Here is a 10,212-nt window from a genome sequence, read left to right on the forward strand (position 1 = left end):
GCGTGTCGCGTACAGCTGCCTGAGTTATGTTTTCGAGGTAGAAGGTTAAGTCGTAGGCCACGGCGGATTAGTGCCTGCGCGCACGAGGCCGGTGGCAGTGTGAAGATTTTTTTTCTCTTCGTGTGTCGGGCGTTGCCCTGTAGTCTTTTTGTTTGTGCAGTAAACCTATATAGTTCAAAACGTAGTAGAGCATCTCCGTTGTGAATTTATTCACGCCAGCAATCTCGGCACACGAGAAAACTCACGGGCCGGCCACCCTGCTAAAATATAAATAACTGTTGTCTCGCGCCCTTCTTTGGTAATTGCAAGCGGACGCAATTGTCCGGGGCAGGAGTTAGCGACAGTAAGTGGCGTCCGCGACAGGACAGGTCGGCCACGTGTTGAGGTTGCTGGAATCGGAGAGGCTCACTGTGGTAACTCTAGCCACTGGCTCGCGTGTTTGTTCTTTGAGGTTCCTCTGTAGCTGACCTAGCCGCCGGGACACAAGGTGCTTCTGGCAGATATTTTTTTTGTGTTCTCCCGGCGCTCGAGATGGCGGACACTGACAAGGTTATCGAACAGGGACAAATTTTCGGACTGGAGGGAAGGACGTTGATGGAGTTCGTCCAGCAGGGGATAGCAAGGCGTAGAGATGAGCGTAATAAAGAACGGCAAAGGAAGAAGGAGGAGGCGGAAGCCGAAAGGCTGAAGGTGGAAGCCTAAAGGCAGATTGAGAGGGAATGGTTTGAACGAGATAAGAAAACCATAAGGTGGAGATGTACCTAATTAGCCAGTGCAGAAGTCTGGAAGAGCTGGAACGGAATAGACAGAGGAGGAGAGATAAGGCGAAAGAAGAGAGTATGAGAGAACAGCAAGAGGCTGAACAGGGGAATCAGAAGAGCCAGGAAGAGGCTGAAAAGCGATCCAGAGGAAGGAGTTAGAACAAGAGCTGCAGCGGAAGCAGGAGGAAGCACAACCGGAGAGGCAGTTAGAGATGGGTGAAACTCAACAAGAGGGTCCGAAGAGGGAAGAGTTCCCGGAAGTCTTTGGAAGGAAAGATCGCGAGGTGCAGATGGGAAACCAAGAAATGGATAGGACGAATGACATTTTGCAGCTGCACGAGCTCGAGGGTCCGGGCGGAGTACCGGGAGAGTCTACAGCTTTGGGGGCGTGCGATGCTAGGCCGCCTGAGTTCGTGCCGCCGTTGCAGGAGCAGTGCGACACCGTAGGCGCGTGTCTGGGTGGTTCTCAGCATACGGCCGCGGGTCAGAAACAGCCTCGAGAGCAGAGGGCTATGGCCCCTAGCGTGCGTAGTGGCACGACACCTAACTTGTTAGGCAGTAGGCCAGCAAGGAAGCGCGCCGGGTACGACGAGTTCGTACCGGCGCGAGAGAGAGCTACGGTCGCATTGCAGCAGGCGCATAAAGGAAGGCGCGCGCGTAGTTCCGATTCCCGCGGTAGAGAGAGAGATAGGCGGCTGCTCCTGAGCGTATTGACCACGCCGTGGCGGACGACTTTCCGTAACATTTCGGGTGACGCTCGGTATGTACCCCCTCGTGGGTCTAGTTACCCCAGCCGTTCGACAAGCAGAGTTACTTGCCTAGGCGGGTAGAGACGGTATCGCGGGTTGACCGTTTTGTGTCGTTTGGGAAAATTTTGTATGTTTGACTTTACTGTGTAGTCCTTTTGCTGAGTGCGTCGTGCAGCCTGCACCTTCTCCGCCCGTGGATGCAGTGTTGGTGTAGGAATGAAAGGTTTTATTTTCGTTCCCCTTAGGAGATTTGTGCATTGAGATCTCCCTGTTTAAGACTAGTGTGGGAGTGCAAGAGAGACTTGAGCAGCGGTGTGCGTGGACTCACACCGTGGAGTGTGAGTTGTTGTGGCGCGTAAACTTCCGCAGTGCAGTCGACCGAAAGTGCTCTGCAGGTGAGCGCGTGCTCAGATTCGTAAGTTCGCGCTTCCACGATTCATCGGGGCTGTACGACCAAGAGAGACACTGACTCATCACGAACTTTCTTTTGTTGGTTTTTCTTATTGCCTGTATAGAGCAGTGTGCATGTGTGGTGGCCTATTGTTTGTGTGGGTTAGAATATTCTGGGATAATATTCTTTAGGGGGGGCAAGTGTCACAAACTGCAGGCCAGACCCACCATTTTTTTGTATTCGGACGGCCGACATGACGGCCTCCCGGACGGAGTCGGCCATTTTGCGCCTCGCTGAGGAATTCTGGGTCCGACCTTCGGCTTTGTGCTCCCCTCCTTTGTTTCACCCTGCCTGCTACAAGTACAATGCGAGCTGCCGTATTTCAGCGCGACGTCACGATCGCTAGTTCGGACGCGCGCGGACGATCGAGGCTTGTTGCCGGGGGCCCCGAGAGGGGGAAAAGAGGAACAATGGGAAGACTTCAGAGCAGGACTTCGGCGGCCGGGGAAGGTTATTTAAGAGAGCGCACACGGGCGCTTGGGGCAGTCGGCTGGAGATTCGAGAACGTGCTACGCGGGGAAGAGTCCGGGGGTGACGCGCTTTAGCGGAAGTTCATCGGTAGGCACGTGACGGAGCGGTCCACGCCTCGGCTCAGCGCTCTTGTTCGCCGGTCGCCGCGGGTCCCATGGCCGACCAGCTTCTGCACCCCAGACCCCCGAAACACGTGAGCTGCTGCGCGGCGAGGCCGTCTCCACCTCGTCGTGACCTTCTGCCGTTGAACCGGCGGGTTCTCCTTGCCTCGTAGAGACTTTCTCTTCCTGTGCTCCCTCCTTCGTAATTGTTTGTTCTATCGAATTAAGATATCCGCCTTCGGTTTTTAAAGAAAAGCTTTTTACCTCTACCCCCCAAGGGTACTTTCGCGACCGTTGGTGTCACCAAAAAACTCCAGCGAACAAATAAAAGAATGTACTGGCACCGCCGGGAATCGAACCTGCAACTAATAGACTAACAAAGCGAGAGCTCGTTGTCTTACCGATTTAGCTACGAGCCCACCCGAAGACGGGGAAGACAGGTGGTGTACTCACCAAGCCCATGTACGGGTTTACCCCCTGTGTTCTCGCTGAATGCCACGTGATAGCGTCAGGTAACCTATCGTTTCGCCGTGTCCTCCGCCCGCGGTACGTCTAGCGGCCTTGCGCGTAGAATAGGAGTTAAAAAAGTAAAGGAAGCTCATACCAATGCCTGGCACCTCACTTCTAGTACGCCAATGTGCTAAAGCCTGTGGCCTCCAGTGTTCACGTTAAAAAGCACTGTTCCTTTCGTCCGCCCTCACGCCAAACCAAGGAATACATTGAAATACTCCTTGATGGCGAGGCCGCCACTCCAAGCCCCAGCATCAAGATCCTGGCCCTACATCTCAAGGCTAACACCAAGGGTGACGTCCCCTTGCAGTGCCTCAAAAACAGCAATAATCAAATCATACACATGATCAGGCGAGTTGCCACCAAGAAGTGAGGCCTAAAAGAATCCAGTACCTTTCGATTAATTGAAGCTTTTGTCTTCTCGAGAGTTGCTTACGTCAACCCCCTGTCTTCTTCTACACAAGGAAGACATAGAGGGTAAAAGCATGGGCATGAAAAGCATCGGCTCAAGCGCTAAACATCACCCTTGGTGGGGATCATGCAGTTATCTACACAGACGCATCCAAACATCGAGGGCAGCAATATGCCATCATCGTGGCTACCTCCAGAACCAACCTCCTTGCGTGTACTTCGCTTAGGACCCAAGAAAAGACGGCAGCAGAAGAGGCAGCCATCACCTTTGCACTCACGCAACCAGGAGTTCGGAGGGTAGTCACCGATTCCCAGCAAGCATACTGGAATTACCAGTCGGGTTGGGTGTCCTGACCTGCACTGCGCGTGCTAAAAAACCACTCCCCAAACGGTTCCATTCAGCTCATCTGGAGACCCCCTCACGCTTCAATGGAGGGCAACGAATACGCCCACCCAACAAGCCTGCGCTTTTACCTCCCGTGCTATGGAGCTGCACGAGGAAAGTCACCCGCTTGTCACGTTCAGGAAGATAACCCAGAATTATCGCCTTCTGAGACAGACCGTACCTTCGCCTTACCCTGATCTTTCCAGAGAACAACAAACTACCCTACGGCTCATACAATCCGGGCTCCTTCCCACAGCCTACGCGTCATCACTTAATGTATCTGAATCGCTACGACGCTGAATATAAATTTTTGCTCAGAAGTAGGAACACTCCGCCTCGTTATCGGGGAGTGCGACTTTAGCCCTCAGCACCCTCCTCTCTTTCCGTCAACTACCCAACAAGAGCAATGGGAGATGCCGCTGTCCAGGACTTCTCTACCTACCCAGCTTCAGCGGGTGGACAGAACACAGGCCGCGCGGACTGCATATGGGCCCCACAGAAGAAGGAATCACTCCCCAGGGCTGCACTCTGGGCCGTTCAGAAATCTGAACAGAAGTATTTCTTCCTCCGCCTCGCCCCCCTTCTCTGCCGGAAATCTCGTCGCCTTCGTCCGCAGCGCAGAGACAGAGAAGTCAGATCGTCTAACACCGGGTTGGAGCTTACTTTAATTTTATAAATAAAGTTTCCACTCTTGTGCTACGCCAATACAACTCAACCAAACACAGTTCATGCATTTATTTACCCTTACCAAGAATTTCTCTTTGAAGTAATAAATGGTGTGGTTAAGTGCATTGCACTTCTCTCTGATTTTACTATTTGTAGAGAGATGTGAGTGAATTGAAGTGACGTCGCATGGGTGATCGTCATGAGTGCTGTTTCAGCTTTGCTTTCCAACCACATTCACGGGGTGGATTGGCGCGATTTTGTTTTTCTAGCGTCACTTGTAACTAACGATGTTTGCCCTCTAGAGGGTTTTGCGTGTTGAGTCATTGTTAGTATTTTTTTTGGTAGTTGCGTTGTCGAGGTTTAAACAAGTGTTTGCCTCTAGAGTGTTTTGCGTGTTGCGTACTTGCTAGTATTTTTTTTGTAGTTGCGTCACTGAGGTGCAACAAGTGTTTGCCTCTGGAGTGTTTCGCGTGTCGCGTACAGCTGCCTGAGTTATGTTTTCGAGGTAGAAGGTTAAGTCGTAGGCCACGGCGGATTAGTGACTGCGCGCACGAGGCCGAAGGCAGTGTTGAGGTTTTTTTCTCTTCGTGTGTCGGGCGTTGCCCTGTAGTCTTTTTGTTTGTGCAGTAAACCTATATAGTTCAAAACGCAGTAGAGCATCTCCGTTGTGAATTTATTCACCCAGCAATCTCGGCACACGCGAAAACTCACGGGCCGGCCACCCTGCTAAAATATAAATAACTGTTGTCTCGCGCCCTTCTTTGGTAATTGCAAGCGGACGCAATTGTCCGGGAGAGGAGTTAGTGACATATACACAGACGCAGCCCCCTGGAGGAGAGCTATGACCGTTGTTGTGACTACAGCTCAAGCCCTCCTCACAAGTGCATCAAATCCTACCACCCATGCACTACAGGCAGAAGTGGTCATAGCCCTAGTAATTGCTGAAACCCCTGCAGAGATCATCGTTTCGGACTGCCAACAAGCATGCAGCGCATTCTCGAGCGGCTTCGTCTCACCCTGCTCCACACAAATTCTACTGCAGCATCCTCCGCAACGCCGTTTAAGGATTATTTGGGCTCCCGCCCATGTCGACGTGCCCGGCAATGAAGCTGCGCACCAGCATGCCCGAGATTTGACACACCGGGCTAGTCAGGAGTTCAGCGAGCAGTGGCGTGTCTTCCCCCTTTTGTCCTACACAGAAATCACGCGGCGCTACCGCCTGCAGCAAACAATTTACCCTCCTCCACACACAAACCTCACAAAAGAACAAGAACACCTCCTTGCAAGGAATCGAATCGTGTTCCCCATTTGATCACCAGCACAGTCAATCCGACTCTCTTTAAAAATACCTTGAATAATTTACTCACGTCGTAGTGTCCTACTTTCGTCTAACATTTTCCACTCCGGTTCCAGCTATACTGCTCTTGCAGTGTTATATACAACGTGCCGAAATTCAACGTAACGGAATGTGATTTATGCCTCCTTCTTTGCTACTGCTTTTATTTGTTTTGTATGAGCATGCGTGGGCTCTGTTTAAAATTATCTGTAAACTAGAAGTGCCAAAATAATTCTGTTCGTTTTTGCCTAGTGTACACAATAACGCGATACATTGTTGGGTATTCCCCTTCCTGTTGTTGTGTGGGCAGGCGCTGTTGAAATAACGGCCTCTTTTTTTGTCTCTGCACATTTTTCTTTCGTCTTTTCGTTTTAGCCGCTGTTCGGTGGAAAATCTAGCGACTGGTTTGTTTTCTCGTTCGTTACTTGGGAAGTGTTTGCGTTGATTTTATTTGACTGCCAAGGCTTTTTTTGTTTGTTTACGTGTTAACTGTGCACTGAGTTGTAATATAGTCCAACATAGTCCATGCAAAGTGGATGTTCTTCACTTATGTTCTTTCCGAAGTATTTTGAGCTTGTATAGTTTTTTTCCTAATTTTTATTGCCCCTTCTGTCTACAATGTATTTTTACCCTGACTGTACAATAAATAAATAAACAAACAAATAAATAAATAAATCAGTAAATAAATAAATATTCACAGCGAATGTCAACTGAACCCGCATATTCTCCTATCCCGAAGCCTTTAGGCGAGCAGTGGGAGAATACGCTGGCGAGCTCAGGTCCTGAAACACAGCTTTTGCTAGCGGAAAGGGTCAAGACTGCCGGCCGTACCAACGGAGTGCTGGACTGAAGACCCCGACCACAAAAAGGCTCACTTCAACTGTAAATAAAGTTTCTCTCTCTCTCTCTCTCTTTCTCTCTCTAGGGAAATATAGAGGCTGAAAACGATTGATTTTTTTATGTAATTACCGCTTTTAGAGCGCTAACGAAAGCTGTACAAAGGATGTATATTAGAAAATGTAACCAAATATGTGAAATAGCTGTAACGTCAGTTTTACTTGGAGCATACATTCTAATTCACGTAGAGCCTTAACGCTTAACAACTTACATTTTTTGTTTCCCATCCAAATTGGTAGCTATCAAGTTCATCCATCACCATAATACGAATTAAAAAAAGAACGGCTAGGACCCTGCTAAAAAGATGCTATTTTGAATGTAGTGTCACCGACTTTCCGAGAACACGGTAAGTTCAGTGTACCGGGTAAGTTGAGTAATAGAGAGGCGGCGATGACATTAAAGCCACGCAGAAATAAACCGAGAAGGCAGGCGTTAAGGGAGTATCGGAATGGGAATAATTTCGATGGAATAGTTGGTAAGCCTAAACCAAAGTGAGGTGGCAGCAAAAAATTTGATGGTAGGGTGCATCATTTTCTCTCCATATCATAATGTTCAGGATTGCAGTAGCATGAACTTATTTTTTTATTACGTTTTCATGTGGTCTGCAGTGGTACCTGAAAATAATCAAAGCCCCTTTCGCCGTTGGGTACGAAATAAAACCGCCAAGAATAGTCTAGTTAGCTGTGTCTACGTCAGACTTCGATAAATTAAAAGCTGCTTGCTTTCATACGGATCTAACGTCACTACGCATAAAGGCGATGACGAACAGAGAAGGTCTCACGACAAGCTTGGATTGGGCTGAGTGCGCAATTATCTGCGTCGAAGTATTACGTTGCACCACGAACGTGAAGTATAAGCACCAATATACCAAAATCCTACAACTTGTAATACTATGTTGTTTCTCGTGTGCCCATTCTGTTGCTCTTAAGCGAAGTGAAATTGCATTTTTCGAAAAAAAGTTGTTTATTCAATAGGCGCCTCCGAAGACAGATATATAGAAGGTGGGAATAAAATGCTGTGCGAAGCGCTCAATGTTTTATTTTTGAAAACTAAAAAAAAGCTTCTTGGTGATGGCTGTTTCCTTCCGGATTATTGATTATTTATAATAAAGCGTGTAGAAAAAACTGCTTATTTATATTACAGCGTAAATTTATTGCTACTTATTTATGATGTGACCTAGGGGAAACGGAAGACGATGGCGTTGCGGTGTTTTCTAGCCCCCGGTGTTTGAGCGCTATGTTAGGTGCTGTTTTATTCAGGCTCTGCAATTCATAAGCAGGCAAGTTTGAATAACTATATCTGGTGAAATATCAACTAATATCCTGGCTTATGTTCACCAACAATGCACTTGATTGAACAATGTGCGCTGCCAAAATAGCAAATCGTTGGATGACAGGAACCTGCACAACATTTCGCTCAACAGTGCAATCAGCGCTGCGAACAGTAAAGCGCAAAGCAGGACGTACGTGTTGTTGTAATTGCGTGCTATCAAAGGAGAGATTAACATTTGAGTCATATTGTCGCGAAGCAGGTATGGGCTTGCTTATTTATTGTTTGTTTTTACTGCCGGGCCACGCTCGTCTGTGTTATCTCCGTTCCAAGCAAAGCGCGTCTTCCATTCTTTATTTTTTGCCGCACCGGCTATCGCATTCAGATAAGCAAACTGTTTCGCCCTAACGTCGCTAGCCCAGAATAATTGTGTGTGATCTACAATGTTCTGGATGTGAATCGACGGTTCCAGAAACACTCGCGCCGAAAGATAAAAAGCCTGCAGAGCAGACGCCTCGGCATTCGATTCTCGACGCTCGCCGACGCAAGTCACTTTGTTGACCACTGCTTTGCCACCTCTGTATTCTTTTGAGTTGTTAGGGGAGCACAAGTTCGCTCCAATAAACTTGTTTCTTCTTCAAGACAACTGCGTCGTCCTTGGCTTCGTGACATCTGGTGGAGGTGCTGGGTACTCCTCACCCTTTATGCTCTCTACGACATCTGGAAGCCGAAAGCCAGCCCAACCAGAGAAAGCCGTCGACTGCAAGGATTGCTACCCGAGTTCGGTCTCATGCTAGAAGGGCCCAAGAGAAGGAACACTGCAACCAACACCATGGTGCAAGAAACAATGTTGCCAATCCTCCTGCAGCAGCCCCGGGAACCGCCATCGTTCCGGGGAGCCCCCGCTGAAGACCCCGAAGAATGGTTGGAGAAGCTGGAGCGCGTCCGCATCTTCAACAGGTGGGACGACGAAGAAACGTTCCGGCATGTCTTCTTTTACTTAAAAGATGCTGCTCGAACTTGGTTCGGAAACCATGAGAGGTCTTTGACCCACTGGACTCAATTCAAACGGGAGTTCCTTAAGACCTTCACTACCGTTGTGAGAAAAGAGCGAGCTGCGCTTTTACTTGAAACTCGAACGCAGCACCCCAACGAAGCTGTCGTGATATTCGTTGAGGAGATGAAGCGACTTTTTCGCCATGCGGACCCCGAAATGACCGAAGAAAAGAAGCTCAGGTTTCTAATGTGAGGTGTGAAGGAAGAGCTTTTTGTTTGTCTAGTTCGTAACCCGCCGACGACGGTGGCTGAATTCACATCTGAGGCGGCCGCGATGGAGAAAACGCTAGAAATTCGAACAAGACAGTAAGACCGCCCAGTCAACACGCTGTTCTCGGAGACCATCGGTGCCGCAACTGGAAGCTCCGATGCATTGCGCGAGACCATTCGAGCAGTGGTCAAGGAGGAGCTTCAGAAGCTTTTTCCAACAACGCCGCAACCTCAACTGGCTTCTCTGACTGACGTCATCCGTGAAGAGGTTCAACAGGCGCTGTGAACACCTCTGCCTTCAGAAGCACCCGGTCAGCCCCAAGCGATGACCTACCCCGCAGCTCTTCGTCAACCCCGCCCTGCTCCAACCCGTCGTCAAGAGGCCCAGCCATACCGCCGTCCAATGCCGCCCGCCCGATGCACTGTAGACCAATACCAGGCGCCAAGGAAGACCGACGTGTGGCGAACGCTCGATAATCGCCCGCTGTGCTACCACTGCGGAGAGGCTGACAGCATCTACCGTCGCTGCCCTTACAAGAGGCTCGGTCTGCGAGAATTCTCCGTCGACGAACCACGCCCCCGACCCGGCCAGCACCCTACTGAGATCGACGAATAACTGTCGAACACGAACCGAGGACCTGCCCGCTTCAACCGTTCGCCGTCGCCCTACCGGTACCAGTCGCCCAACCGCCATAACACCGCCGACTTCTCACGTGGAAGGTCCCCCAGCCCACGCGGGGGAAACTAAAAGCAGCAACTTCTGGAGGTGAAGTTGCAGAACGGCGAAAAAACGAAAACCCTGTAACGACGCATCGCCGCACCGAACACCGTACCTGCAGCCCAACGACTCGACCTAACCCGGACGTGACTCCCGAAACCCACGACGACACGACGCGACGCGTACCCGAAATGAAAGAGCCTGCCGCTGAGAAGATGACG

General features: G+C 49.9%; 1 pseudogene; it reads left to right on the plus strand.

The window, feature by feature from the left end:
* Window positions 1-8,797: 8,797 nt before the first annotated feature.
* On the plus strand, window positions 8,798-9,559 carry LOC144139857 (uncharacterized; annotated as a pseudogene).
* Window positions 9,560-10,212: the final 653 nt, after the last annotated feature.

The sequence above is a fragment of the Haemaphysalis longicornis genome, unplaced genomic scaffold (assembly GCF_048455015.1).
Source record: "Haemaphysalis longicornis isolate Haplotype H1 unplaced genomic scaffold, Haemaphysalis longicornis Haplotype H1 scaffold_5, whole genome shotgun sequence".
In the NCBI taxonomy this organism is placed as follows: Eukaryota; Metazoa; Arthropoda; class Arachnida; order Ixodida; family Ixodidae; genus Haemaphysalis; species Haemaphysalis longicornis.